This window comes from Anomaloglossus baeobatrachus, unplaced genomic scaffold (assembly GCF_048569485.1).
Source record: "Anomaloglossus baeobatrachus isolate aAnoBae1 unplaced genomic scaffold, aAnoBae1.hap1 Scaffold_213, whole genome shotgun sequence".
Taxonomy (NCBI): Eukaryota; Metazoa; Chordata; class Amphibia; order Anura; family Aromobatidae; genus Anomaloglossus; species Anomaloglossus baeobatrachus.
This window is the reverse complement of record NW_027441983.1, coordinates 14,889-28,655: the sequence shown is the minus strand read 5'-3', so window position 1 is coordinate 28,655 and position 13,767 is coordinate 14,889. Positions and strand designations below refer to the sequence as shown.

Below are 13,767 nucleotides of genomic sequence, written 5' to 3'. Positions count from 1 at the left end.
TTGGAAACTGGGTTAAGAAGGGGTGCACCGTTCCTGGAGGTACTGCAATACCAGGTCAATGCGTGGAGTGGACAGAGCAAGCTCTTTTTCCATCTCCCTGTTCTAAAAATCCATTTAATATATGGTCCCCAGATAGGGGACGTATCAGATATTAAACTGATAAGAACAGATTTTTTGATTTAACAGCATCTTTATTATCATGCACTACTCACAAAAAGGTAACAAACCGTGTACAGTGCCGCAGCCCCGTACACACAGAACTATACAATCCTTCTTACATAGCCATAGAGTACGACGCACTAAACTATACATCACACTCCTATGCTTATCCATAACACTCAAGCTGAAAGAAAAAGTTAGACAATAAATAACGACGAACCGGCGATTGGGGGATGGGGGTAGGGGAAAAGGGGGATAGGGTGGGGAAATCACAGGCCCGAAGCTTTATTGAAAGACGCACATAACGGGAAAAGGAGGGAGGGGGCATGGAAGAGGTCTAAACCTCCTCCTCGGCGCTGTCGTCCGGACTGTCCATGATGGAATAGTCTCTGAGCAGGCTGTGGATCAGCCTGCGGCAATCCTGGATAGACATCCTCTCCCTCTTCAAGATGAGCCGGTTCCTGGCGACCCAAATAGCGTCCTTAAAGCAGTTCATAAGGCGCCAAGCCTCCTGGATGGCTCCAACGGTGTGAGTCCCAGGGAAGAGTCCATAAAGTACGGAATGGTACGATAGGCTCCCTCTGGGGACGGAGTTCCTCAGGTCATCCTCCAGGGCAACCAACAGGCGCTGTGCGAAACGGCAGTCCCAAAAGGCGTGCAGCGATGTTTCCTCCACGAAGGGGCACCTTGGGCAGTACCGGGTTTTGCACAGGTTCCGGGCGTGCATGAATGACCGGACGGGCAGTCCGCCCTGTATCGCCATCCATGACAAGTCCTTGTGCCCGTTGGTCAATCCAGCCGATGACACGTTTGTCCAAACAGTCTCCAGTGTGTCGTGATGAAGTCCTGGAATGTTCTCCATTTCGTCCTTGGCTCTGATGAGTTTGTGGATAGTCTTTGGCTTCCACAAATCAGGCTTGAGTCCCTCCAGTTGGTGTTCCCTCACAAACCGAACCACGTCTCCGTAGAACCATGGCGCCGTCCAGTTGTAGGGGAAGGAGCTGTCCCACTTGTCCCAGCCTAACCGTCTCCAAAGGGGGAGCAGGAAGAAGCGAGACATGGACCCACCCGCGGAACCTCTCTTGACTCGCAGAGTTCGGCGAACGCAGTCACATACGAAGGAGGATCGCAGGAGGGTGGGGATATCGGGTACGCCCTTCCCACCCTTGCGAGGATCCTTGTACATGATGCTCCGCTTTACTCTGTCCATCTTGGATCCCCAGACAAAACGAAACACCGTCCTGGTAATGGCCCTGCACACGGTGGCAAGGGGGGGCCAGGCCTGGGCCGTGTACTGCAGCACGGGCAGTACCTCGTTACGCAGGACCAGTGCTTTGCCCTCACAGGTGAGGCGTCTGAGGCTCCACAGACCGATCCGTTGGGTGATCTTGGTCAAGCGTTCCTCCCAGGACTTGAGGGCTGCTCCTTCCTTCCCGAACCAGACTCCAAGAACCTTGATGAAATCCGGCTGGATGCTGAAAGGGAAGGGGGCGGAAGAGGCCGGCTGCCAGTCCCCGAAGAGCATGGCTTCCGACTTCCCGCAGTTGACTTTGGCTCCCGAAGCCCGTCCAAAGGTCTCACAGGTCTGGACGAGGGTGTCGACTGAGCGCCGGTCCGCGCAGAAGACGGTCACGTCGTCCATGTAGAGCGAGCACTTGACCTCGAAGCGTTCTGGTCCTGGTGCGGTGATCCCTCTGATCTCTCCATTCCGCCGGATAGCCTCTGCAAAGAGTTCTATAACACAAACAAAAAGAAGAGGTGACAGAGGACAGCCTTGTCTGACCCCTGAGAGGACCGGGAAGGGGTCAGTCTTCCAGCCGTTCACCAACACCGAGCTGTGAATATCAAAATACATTAGTTGGACATACAAGCAAAACATGTTACCCAAACCTAACCTGTGCAGAGCTTTGCCCAGGAACTCATGGGAAACACGGTCGAAGGCCTTTTCCTGATCCAACGAGATCAGGGCTGCGTGCACCCGGCGGGCTTTGATGTACTCGACCGTGTCCCGCATGAGAGCCAGGCTGTCTGCGATGCGACGTCCGGGGATGCCGCAGGTCTGGTCCGGGTGGATGATCCGTCCGATAACAGTCTTCAATCTCGTTGCCATCGTCTTGGCCAGGATCTTGTAGTCGACGTTCAGAAGGGTGATGGGACGCCAATTCTTCAGGTCGCACCTCTCTCCTTTACGCTTGTACAGGATCGTGACCATTCCTTCCCTCAGAGATGGAGGCATTCTGCCCTCCACCACCATCTCCTCATACAGCCCTAACAGGTCCGGACAGATTAGGTCTCCCAGCGCTACATAGAGCTCTGCTGGGAGGCCGTCACTGCCCGGTGTCCTGCCAGAACTAAAGGATTTGGCAGCCGAGAGCAGCTCGTCCACCGTCAGAGGAACATCCATGGCCGCCGCGTCTGCAGGGTCAAGATGGTTAGTGATACCTGACAGGAACTTATCGGCGGCCTCGGGGTCAGTAGTCTTGCGGGCGTAGAGTTCGCTGTAGAAGTCGCTGACGACCTTCATCACGTTCTCTTTCCCGCGTCGCATGTTTCCACTCTCGTCTCGTAGTTCATTCATGGGCGTGTGACCGGCGTGGAGTTTCCTGAAAAAGAACGAGTTACATTTCTCACCCTTCTCCAGGTTCTCCACTTTGGAACGGAAGACAATTCGCTCGGACTCCTCCTCGAAGTGCCTTTTCAGGCTCCTCTTAGTCTCCTCCAGCTCCTCTCTCACGTCCCAGCCGCATCGAAGAAGGTCCTGCAGGGAACGCAGCTCACGCTGGAGTCTCCTGAAGTCCCTCCTCTTCAGACACGCCTGTTGTTGACTCTTTGCCTGAAAGAAGAAACGGAACTCGAGTTTAACGTATTCCCACCAGTCAGAAACAGACTGGAAGCCCGCCTTGTAGGCCCGCCACGTGGAGTAGGCAGCTCTAAGCTCCTCCAGAATCTCACCCTTTTCCAGCAGAGAGCAGTTCAGCTTCCAGGAGCCCGGGCCAATGGGGAAGCCATGGCCCAGCACACCTTGAAAGTGAATGGCTCTGTGGTCAGAGAAGAAGCAGGGGACCATCGAGTGCCCACTCCGCCCAACCGCCCGAGAGGTAAACACAAAGTCAATCCTGGAACGCAGCGAGCCATCGGATCGGCACCATGAATAGTTCACGGATCCGTGTCCGATGGAGCCAACAACGTCCACAAGAGAGGCTTCGGTCACCATCTCAATGAGCAGTTTGGATGTGACGTCCAACTTGGCAGCCGTTCCAGAACTGCGTCCATCCTCCTCAATCGGGCAGTTGAAATCCCCGGCCATCACTACCGTCCTGGCGGTAGCGAGCTGAGGGCGCAGGGCTTGGAGGAGCTCCAGTCGATCGCTCTTCACAGGAGAAGCATACACATTGATGAACCTGACAGGTTCTCCCGCCCAGGTGCCATCCACGAGCAGTAACCTGCCGCAGACGATTTCCTGAACAGAGTCCAATGTGAAGGCGCTTCCCCTGATCAGCACGGCGACCCCCGCGGACCTACAGTCGCCCCCGCCAGACCAGTAGGATGGGCCATGGGTCCACTCCCTGGCCAGATGGTTGAAGGACCTAGAGGAGGGAAGGGAGCATTCCTGCAGGAAAAATACATCACTAGACTGAGTGTTAAGGAACGCAAAAATTGTCTGACGTCGGAACTTGTCTCTGATGCTCCTAACATTAATGGAAAAGATGTTAATGTTAGCAGTCATTGGAGGAAAGAGAAAGTTAGAGCAGGCGGTGTGCCTTAGTTACCACTCCGGTCGGGCGGTTCTTCCTCTTTGGCACCTGCTGGTAAGGGTATCTCCAGCAGACCCTCTTCTGCTAGCTGATCAAGCAGGGATGGTGCCTCAGTGGCTTCCGACTCCTCCATTTCTTCTTCGGCCACAAGGGACTCCACCATCTGCTCCAACACGTCCGGTTCTGGGAGGAGGCCATCCTCCTCTTCCTGGGGTGGGTTAAGGTCCACAATGAACAGCTTGGAAGGTTCTGCGACAGGACTATCTTCCACCTTCCTTTTCCTTTGGCCTGTACCTGAGGAGACAAGAGCTGGAAAATCCTCCTCGGTGAAAAGTGCAAGAGTGCTGAGGCCCTCTGCTCTCATGGTCTGGGGAGGGAGAGTGGGCTTTGGGGGGGGGGTGAGGAGACCAGCTGAGGAGTAGGGAAATGAGGTGGAGGTAGTGGAATCCTCAGTAGGGTTGGCCGGGGGGGGAGGGGTTTGGACAGGGGTGACAGGGGGGGGGACCAGGGAGGGGGCAGCAGTTTTCTTACCCTTCTTTTCCCTGGACTCCGTGGCTGCTGGGGCATCGGCTGGAGCCACGGTCGCCGGGTTCTTGGCCGCCTTGTCCTTGGCCTCTGTGGCCTTGGTCGTAGCTGCCTTGGTCGACGAAGCTGTGACTACCCGATACTGGGTCGCCGCGGCAACCCTTGCCCAGGATTTCTCCCGCTGTGGGCAGTCCTTGTAAAGGTGGTCCGCCTGTCCACATAGGTTGCAAGTCTTCTTCTTTGGGCAGTCCTTGGAGCTGTGTCCTGTCACCCGGCAAACCCTGCAGGCGTCCTCCTTGCAGGTCTTCATCGAATGCCCTTTCCCGCCACATTTCCTGCAGTTGTGTGGCATGTCCGGGTAGTAGATGAGACCATAGGAGTTTCCCAGAGAGAATGTCGGGGGCAGGTGCTGGAGACCATCCTCGGATGCTGGTTCCCTGTAGAGTCGGACGGTTACTGACCACTTACCCGTCCAGAATCCGTTGCCGTTAAGGATGTGGGATGGCTCCCTCACCACTGTGCAGAGACGTCCCAGGAACGTGGAGATGTCTCTTCCTGGGGTGTGCGGGTTCCGCATGGAGACCGTGATCCTCTTCTCATCCCTCTGTATAGGACAGGATCCTAAAAAAGAATGAAAAGGGGAGTCCGGCATCGCTGCGTTCATCGCCTCCCAGTATCTCCTGCAGGCATTCACCGTGGCAAAGGTTACCAGAAAAATGCCAGTCATGAAGGTCTGGACACTCAGGGTTTCCGCCCTGGAGAAGCCCTGATCCAGAATCATCTTCTTGCAGAACACGTCGCTGGACATGTCCGGCAACCTACCATCCACCGCCTTTAGCTTCAGGGCGACCGTCTGCCGCATCCAAGGCTCCAGGGTTGGAGCCTTTTCAGGCGGCGTCCGGGCTCCCTCCGGCTGGCTGGCGTCGGAGGTAGGGGCCTCTTGGGCCGAAGAAGCCTCTGGATGAGCCTTCCTGGAGGTCCCTGGGTCCTGAGCCTTCCTGGCTGCCTTCTCTGGCTTGCTTGCCATGGCTGGTTCCTGCTTGAGTTCCCGGAGCTGGATCTTGGATTCTTCTCCGGGTGTCTTCTCCCGCTGTGTTCCTCCTCGAAGTTCCTCTGGTCTCCCCAAGTCTTCTCCGAGCCTTCGTCTTCTTGCTTCTTTCTGCCAAGCTCTTCTTCCGTACGATCTCCCTCTTTCGGTCTCGGCTGGGCTTCGGAGCTTGTCTCCCTGATCGTATCTCGTCAAGTGTAGCTAGCTCAGTTTGTTCTGATAAGAACAGATACTACACTTGATCTTAGCCAAAAGGCCGAGAAGCGATAACCAGAATTGGTTTGGGCCTCGAGTGGCACCCTGGCCTATGCCGGACACATCTTAGGGAGAGAGAGCGAGAGGGAGACAAACCCACGCCTACACAAGACATTTTGTCACCCAAGCCAACCCTTGAAAAGGCTGCTTTGCAGAGCAAAAACAAGAAGAATGGTGCGTTTTGCAGCCGCCGCCCACTGCAATGAATCTGAATAACTCCTCCTTTAGGGCGCAAGCAACTCCCCTCCCCCTTGCAGTCTTTCCAATTCACGATACAAAAAGACGGACAGGACAGGTTGCCTGACTTTCCGTCACTGCCACCCTTTGCCATCCTTACCCGTAGAAAGCCCTTTCATCATCCCCAAACCCTAATCTTTTCCCTTTCCTTCCCAGCCCCCAAACCCTGCCCTCTGTACCTTTCTCACCACCCGCTTCCCTTCTCCTGTCATCCCCCTACCACCCGGGAAAAAAAGAGATTGCCCCCTCCTTCCACTAGCCCACCCTCCCACCCAAAGAACAACTTCTTCTGCGCAGCTTGTTTTCTAGGCAGCAGCGCTATTGTGATGTCATCGGGGGGCATTGTGACAAGCCGCCAGTGTTCCGTCTCTTCATGTTGTGCACAGTTCAAACGGAAAATACATCAACAGGCAGACTACAGAAAAGCTTACTATCAAAGGTTAGAGGGGGGCTTTCTCAGAGGGCTTTTTACAGTTTTTCTATTCCCAATTAGCCGTTTAAGTGTACTTATTGAAAGTAGTAATTCTTTCATAGGCCGCCCTTTCTTAGTATTTGACGTTCCTTATATTGCGGTATGAGGCTTCGCAGTAGGTTGCAAACATTCATCACCCATGACTGTCCCCAATTGAGCTCAGAAGCTCAATGTCTATCATGACCTCTCTTTTAGAATGTCCAAGAGCAAGCAAACTATTCCTCCAGGAGAGGGCGCCAACAGACTACTAAAGAGATCATCATTACTCAAAGAAAACCCCAAAAACCAATGCATGATAGGAATAAACAGGTAACTTTCTTTGGAGTGGAAGCGGAGAGATCGCACCAGATGCCAATTCTAGATCTTATCACACCTGTGGTCACTGCAGCAGCAGGTGAATCCACTTTGTCCAAAAGGGATCTATTCCATTCAATTGCAAATGATCTAGATAAGACAGAGAACTGCAGCACGGGGACATAGCCGAGTTGGTCAGGTTGAGTGGTGATGAGTTTGCTATTTGGATGAATAAAGAAAGTCAAAAGTGTGAAAGATAAAAAACAAAAGGAGGAAGTGTGAAAAGTGAATGGGCCAAATTGAGGTGCATATGAAGACGTATGCTTTCTTCCAATTCATTAAATCGGGCTAATATGAATCAGGTGAATTGAGTTCTGCTTTTGGAAACTGGGTTAAGAAGGGGTGCACCGTTCCTGGAGGTACTGCAATACCAGGTCAATGCGTGGAGTGGACAGAGCAAGCTCTTTTTCCATCTCCCTGTTCTAAAAATCCATTTAATATATGGTCCCCAGATAGGGGACGTATCAGATATTAAACTGATAAGAACAGATTTTTTGATTTAACAGCATCTTTATTATCATGCACTACTCACAAAAAGGTAACAAACCGTGTACAGTGCCGCAGCCCCGTACACACAGAACTATACAATCCTTCTTACATAGCCATAGAGTACGACGCACTAAACTATACATCACACTCCTATGCTTATCCATAACACTCAAGCTGAAAGAAAAAGTTAGACAATAAATAACGACGAACCGGCGATTGGGGGATGGGGGTAGGGGAAAAGGGGGATAGGGTGGGGAAATCACAGGCCCGAAGCTTTATTGAAAGACGCACATAACGGGAAAAGGAGGGAGGGGGCATGGAAGAGGTCTAAACCTCCTCCTCGGCGCTGTCGTCCGGACTGTCCATGATGGAATAGTCTCTGAGCAGGCTGTGGATCAGCCTGCGGCAATCCTGGATAGACATCCTCTCCCTCTTCAAGATGAGCCGGTTCCTGGCGACCCAAATAGCGTCCTTAAAGCAGTTCATAAGGCGCCAAGCCTCCTGGATGGCTCCAACGGTGTGAGTCCCAGGGAAGAGTCCATAAAGTACGGAATGGTACGATAGGCTCCCTCTGGGGACGGAGTTCCTCAGGTCATCCTCCAGGGCAACCAACAGGCGCTGTGCGAAACGGCAGTCCCAAAAGGCGTGCAGCGATGTTTCCTCCACGAAGGGGCACCTTGGGCAGTACCGGGTTTTGCACAGGTTCCGGGCGTGCATGAATGACCGGACGGGCAGTCCGCCCTGTATCGCCATCCATGACAAGTCCTTGTGCCCGTTGGTCAATCCAGCCGATGACACGTTTGTCCAAACAGTCTCCAGTGTGTCGTGATGAAGTCCTGGAATGTTCTCCATTTCGTCCTTGGCTCTGATGAGTTTGTGGATAGTCTTTGGCTTCCACAAATCAGGCTTGAGTCCCTCCAGTTGGTGTTCCCTCACAAACCGAACCACGTCTCCGTAGAACCATGGCGCCGTCCAGTTGTAGGGGAAGGAGCTGTCCCACTTGTCCCAGCCTAACCGTCTCCAAAGGGGGAGCAGGAAGAAGCGAGACATGGACCCACCCGCGGAACCTCTCTTGACTCGCAGAGTTCGGCGAACGCAGTCACATACGAAGGAGGATCGCAGGAGGGTGGGGATATCGGGTACGCCCTTCCCACCCTTGCGAGGATCCTTGTACATGATGCTCCGCTTTACTCTGTCCATCTTGGATCCCCAGACAAAACGAAACACCGTCCTGGTAATGGCCCTGCACACGGTGGCAAGGGGGGGCCAGGCCTGGGCCGTGTACTGCAGCACGGGCAGTACCTCGTTACGCAGGACCAGTGCTTTGCCCTCACAGGTGAGGCGTCTGAGGCTCCACAGACCGATCCGTTGGGTGATCTTGGTCAAGCGTTCCTCCCAGGACTTGAGGGCTGCTCCTTCCTTCCCGAACCAGACTCCAAGAACCTTGATGAAATCCGGCTGGATGCTGAAAGGGAAGGGGGCGGAAGAGGCCGGCTGCCAGTCCCCGAAGAGCATGGCTTCCGACTTCCCGCAGTTGACTTTGGCTCCCGAAGCCCGTCCAAAGGTCTCACAGGTCTGGACGAGGGTGTCGACTGAGCGCCGGTCCGCGCAGAAGACGGTCACGTCGTCCATGTAGAGCGAGCACTTGACCTCGAAGCGTTCTGGTCCTGGTGCGGTGATCCCTCTGATCTCTCCATTCCGCCGGATAGCCTCTGCAAAGAGTTCTATAACACAAACAAAAAGAAGAGGTGACAGAGGACAGCCTTGTCTGACCCCTGAGAGGACCGGGAAGGGGTCAGTCTTCCAGCCGTTCACCAACACCGAGCTGTGAATATCAAAATACATTAGTTGGACATACAAGCAAAACATGTTACCCAAACCTAACCTGTGCAGAGCTTTGCCCAGGAACTCATGGGAAACACGGTCGAAGGCCTTTTCCTGATCCAACGAGATCAGGGCTGCGTGCACCCGGCGGGCTTTGATGTACTCGACCGTGTCCCGCATGAGAGCCAGGCTGTCTGCGATGCGACGTCCGGGGATGCCGCAGGTCTGGTCCGGGTGGATGATCCGTCCGATAACAGTCTTCAATCTCGTTGCCATCGTCTTGGCCAGGATCTTGTAGTCGACGTTCAGAAGGGTGATGGGACGCCAATTCTTCAGGTCGCACCTCTCTCCTTTACGCTTGTACAGGATCGTGACCATTCCTTCCCTCAGAGATGGAGGCATTCTGCCCTCCACCACCATCTCCTCATACAGCCCTAACAGGTCCGGACAGATTAGGTCTCCCAGCGCTACATAGAGCTCTGCTGGGAGGCCGTCACTGCCCGGTGTCCTGCCAGAACTAAAGGATTTGGCAGCCGAGAGCAGCTCGTCCACCGTCAGAGGAACATCCATGGCCGCCGCGTCTGCAGGGTCAAGATGGTTAGTGATACCTGACAGGAACTTATCGGCGGCCTCGGGGTCAGTAGTCTTGCGGGCGTAGAGTTCGCTGTAGAAGTCGCTGACGACCTTCATCACGTTCTCTTTCCCGCGTCGCATGTTTCCACTCTCGTCTCGTAGTTCATTCATGGGCGTGTGACCGGCGTGGAGTTTCCTGAAAAAGAACGAGTTACATTTCTCACCCTTCTCCAGGTTCTCCACTTTGGAACGGAAGACAATTCGCTCGGACTCCTCCTCGAAGTGCCTTTTCAGGCTCCTCTTAGTCTCCTCCAGCTCCTCTCTCACGTCCCAGCCGCATCGAAGAAGGTCCTGCAGGGAACGCAGCTCACGCTGGAGTCTCCTGAAGTCCCTCCTCTTCAGACACGCCTGTTGTTGACTCTTTGCCTGAAAGAAGAAACGGAACTCGAGTTTAACGTATTCCCACCAGTCAGAAACAGACTGGAAGCCCGCCTTGTAGGCCCGCCACGTGGAGTAGGCAGCTCTAAGCTCCTCCAGAATCTCACCCTTTTCCAGCAGAGAGCAGTTCAGCTTCCAGGAGCCCGGGCCAATGGGGAAGCCATGGCCCAGCACACCTTGAAAGTGAATGGCTCTGTGGTCAGAGAAGAAGCAGGGGACCATCGAGTGCCCACTCCGCCCAACCGCCCGAGAGGTAAACACAAAGTCAATCCTGGAACGCAGCGAGCCATCGGATCGGCACCATGAATAGTTCACGGATCCGTGTCCGATGGAGCCAACAACGTCCACAAGAGAGGCTTCGGTCACCATCTCAATGAGCAGTTTGGATGTGACGTCCAACTTGGCAGCCGTTCCAGAACTGCGTCCATCCTCCTCAATCGGGCAGTTGAAATCCCCGGCCATCACTACCGTCCTGGCGGTAGCGAGCTGAGGGCGCAGGGCTTGGAGGAGCTCCAGTCGATCGCTCTTCACAGGAGAAGCATACACATTGATGAACCTGACAGGTTCTCCCGCCCAGGTGCCATCCACGAGCAGTAACCTGCCGCAGACGATTTCCTGAACAGAGTCCAATGTGAAGGCGCTTCCCCTGATCAGCACGGCGACCCCCGCGGACCTACAGTCGCCCCCGCCAGACCAGTAGGATGGGCCATGGGTCCACTCCCTGGCCAGATGGTTGAAGGACCTAGAGGAGGGAAGGGAGCATTCCTGCAGGAAAAATACATCACTAGACTGAGTGTTAAGGAACGCAAAAATTGTCTGACGTCGGAACTTGTCTCTGATGCTCCTAACATTAATGGAAAAGATGTTAATGTTAGCAGTCATTGGAGGAAAGAGAAAGTTAGAGCAGGCGGTGTGCCTTAGTTACCACTCCGGTCGGGCGGTTCTTCCTCTTTGGCACCTGCTGGTAAGGGTATCTCCAGCAGACCCTCTTCTGCTAGCTGATCAAGCAGGGATGGTGCCTCAGTGGCTTCCGACTCCTCCATTTCTTCTTCGGCCACAAGGGACTCCACCATCTGCTCCAACACGTCCGGTTCTGGGAGGAGGCCATCCTCCTCTTCCTGGGGTGGGTTAAGGTCCACAATGAACAGCTTGGAAGGTTCTGCGACAGGACTATCTTCCACCTTCCTTTTCCTTTGGCCTGTACCTGAGGAGACAAGAGCTGGAAAATCCTCCTCGGTGAAAAGTGCAAGAGTGCTGAGGCCCTCTGCTCTCATGGTCTGGGGAGGGAGAGTGGGCTTTGGGGGGGGGGTGAGGAGACCAGCTGAGGAGTAGGGAAATGAGGTGGAGGTAGTGGAATCCTCAGTAGGGTTGGCCGGGGGGGGAGGGGTTTGGACAGGGGTGACAGGGGGGGGGACCAGGGAGGGGGCAGCAGTTTTCTTACCCTTCTTTTCCCTGGACTCCGTGGCTGCTGGGGCATCGGCTGGAGCCACGGTCGCCGGGTTCTTGGCCGCCTTGTCCTTGGCCTCTGTGGCCTTGGTCGTAGCTGCCTTGGTCGACGAAGCTGTGACTACCCGATACTGGGTCGCCGCGGCAACCCTTGCCCAGGATTTCTCCCGCTGTGGGCAGTCCTTGTAAAGGTGGTCCGCCTGTCCACATAGGTTGCAAGTCTTCTTCTTTGGGCAGTCCTTGGAGCTGTGTCCTGTCACCCGGCAAACCCTGCAGGCGTCCTCCTTGCAGGTCTTCATCGAATGCCCTTTCCCGCCACATTTCCTGCAGTTGTGTGGCATGTCCGGGTAGTAGATGAGACCATAGGAGTTTCCCAGAGAGAATGTCGGGGGCAGGTGCTGGAGACCATCCTCGGATGCTGGTTCCCTGTAGAGTCGGACGGTTACTGACCACTTACCCGTCCAGAATCCGTTGCCGTTAAGGATGTGGGATGGCTCCCTCACCACTGTGCAGAGACGTCCCAGGAACGTGGAGATGTCTCTTCCTGGGGTGTGCGGGTTCCGCATGGAGACCGTGATCCTCTTCTCATCCCTCTGTATAGGACAGGATCCTAAAAAAGAATGAAAAGGGGAGTCCGGCATCGCTGCGTTCATCGCCTCCCAGTATCTCCTGCAGGCATTCACCGTGGCAAAGGTTACCAGAAAAATGCCAGTCATGAAGGTCTGGACACTCAGGGTTTCCGCCCTGGAGAAGCCCTGATCCAGAATCATCTTCTTGCAGAACACGTCGCTGGACATGTCCGGCAACCTACCATCCACCGCCTTTAGCTTCAGGGCGACCGTCTGCCGCATCCAAGGCTCCAGGGTTGGAGCCTTTTCAGGCGGCGTCCGGGCTCCCTCCGGCTGGCTGGCGTCGGAGGTAGGGGCCTCTTGGGCCGAAGAAGCCTCTGGATGAGCCTTCCTGGAGGTCCCTGGGTCCTGAGCCTTCCTGGCTGCCTTCTCTGGCTTGCTTGCCATGGCTGGTTCCTGCTTGAGTTCCCGGAGCTGGATCTTGGATTCTTCTCCGGGTGTCTTCTCCCGCTGTGTTCCTCCTCGAAGTTCCTCTGGTCTCCCCAAGTCTTCTCCGAGCCTTCGTCTTCTTGCTTCTTTCTGCCAAGCTCTTCTTCCGTACGATCTCCCTCTTTCGGTCTCGGCTGGGCTTCGGAGCTTGTCTCCCTGATCGTATCTCGTCAAGTGTAGCTAGCTCAGTTTGTTCTGATAAGAACAGATACTACACTTGATCTTAGCCAAAAGGCCGAGAAGCGATAACCAGAATTGGTTTGGGCCTCGAGTGGCACCCTGGCCTATGCCGGACACATCTTAGGGAGAGAGAGCGAGAGGGAGACAAACCCACGCCTACACAAGACATTTTGTCACCCAAGCCAACCCTTGAAAAGGCTGCTTTGCAGAGCAAAAACAAGAAGAATGGTGCGTTTTGCAGCCGCCGCCCACTGCAATGAATCTGAATAACTCCTCCTTTAGGGCGCAAGCAACTCCCCTCCCCCTTGCAGTCTTTCCAATTCACGATACAAAAAGACGGACAGGACAGGTTGCCTGACTTTCCGTCACTGCCACCCTTTGCCATCCTTACCCGTAGAAAGCCCTTTCATCATCCCCAAACCCTAATCTTTTCCCTTTCCTTCCCAGCCCCCAAACCCTGCCCTCTGTACCTTTCTCACCACCCGCTTCCCTTCTCCTGTCATCCCCCTACCACCCGGGAAAAAAAGAGATTGCCCCCTCCTTCCACTAGCCCACCCTCCCACCCAAAGAACAACTTCTTCTGCGCAGCTTGTTTTCTAGGCAGCAGCGCTATTGTGATGTCATCGGGGGGCATTGTGACAAGCCGCCAGTGTTCCGTCTCTTCATGTTGTGCACAGTTCAAACGGAAAATACATCAACAGGCAGACTACAGAAAAGCTTACTATCAAAGGTTAGAGGGGGGCTTTCTCAGAGGGCTTTTTACAGTTTTTCTATTCCCAATTAGCCGTTTAAGTGTACTTATTGAAAGTAGTAATTCTTTCATAGGCCGCCCTTTCTTAGTATTTGACGTTCCTTATATTGCGGTATGAGGCTTCGCAGTAGGTTGCAAACATTCATCACCCATGACTGTCCCCAATTGAGCTCAGAAGCTCAATGTCTATCATGACCTCTCTT

The 13,767-nt window shown here is 54.4% G+C and overlaps 4 pseudogenes; all 4 read right to left on the bottom strand.

Annotated features, from left to right (window-relative positions):
- Positions 1–17: 17 nt before the first annotated feature.
- On the bottom strand, positions 18–222 carry LOC142261300 (U2 spliceosomal RNA; annotated as a pseudogene).
- A 5,429-nt stretch (positions 223–5,651) lies between these two features.
- On the bottom strand, positions 5,652–5,755 carry LOC142261358 (U2 spliceosomal RNA; annotated as a pseudogene).
- A 1,387-nt stretch (positions 5,756–7,142) lies between these two features.
- Positions 7,143–7,347, bottom strand: LOC142261299 (U2 spliceosomal RNA; annotated as a pseudogene).
- Positions 7,348–12,776: 5,429 nt separating this feature from the next.
- Positions 12,777–12,880, bottom strand: LOC142261357 (U2 spliceosomal RNA; annotated as a pseudogene).
- Positions 12,881–13,767: the final 887 nt, after the last annotated feature.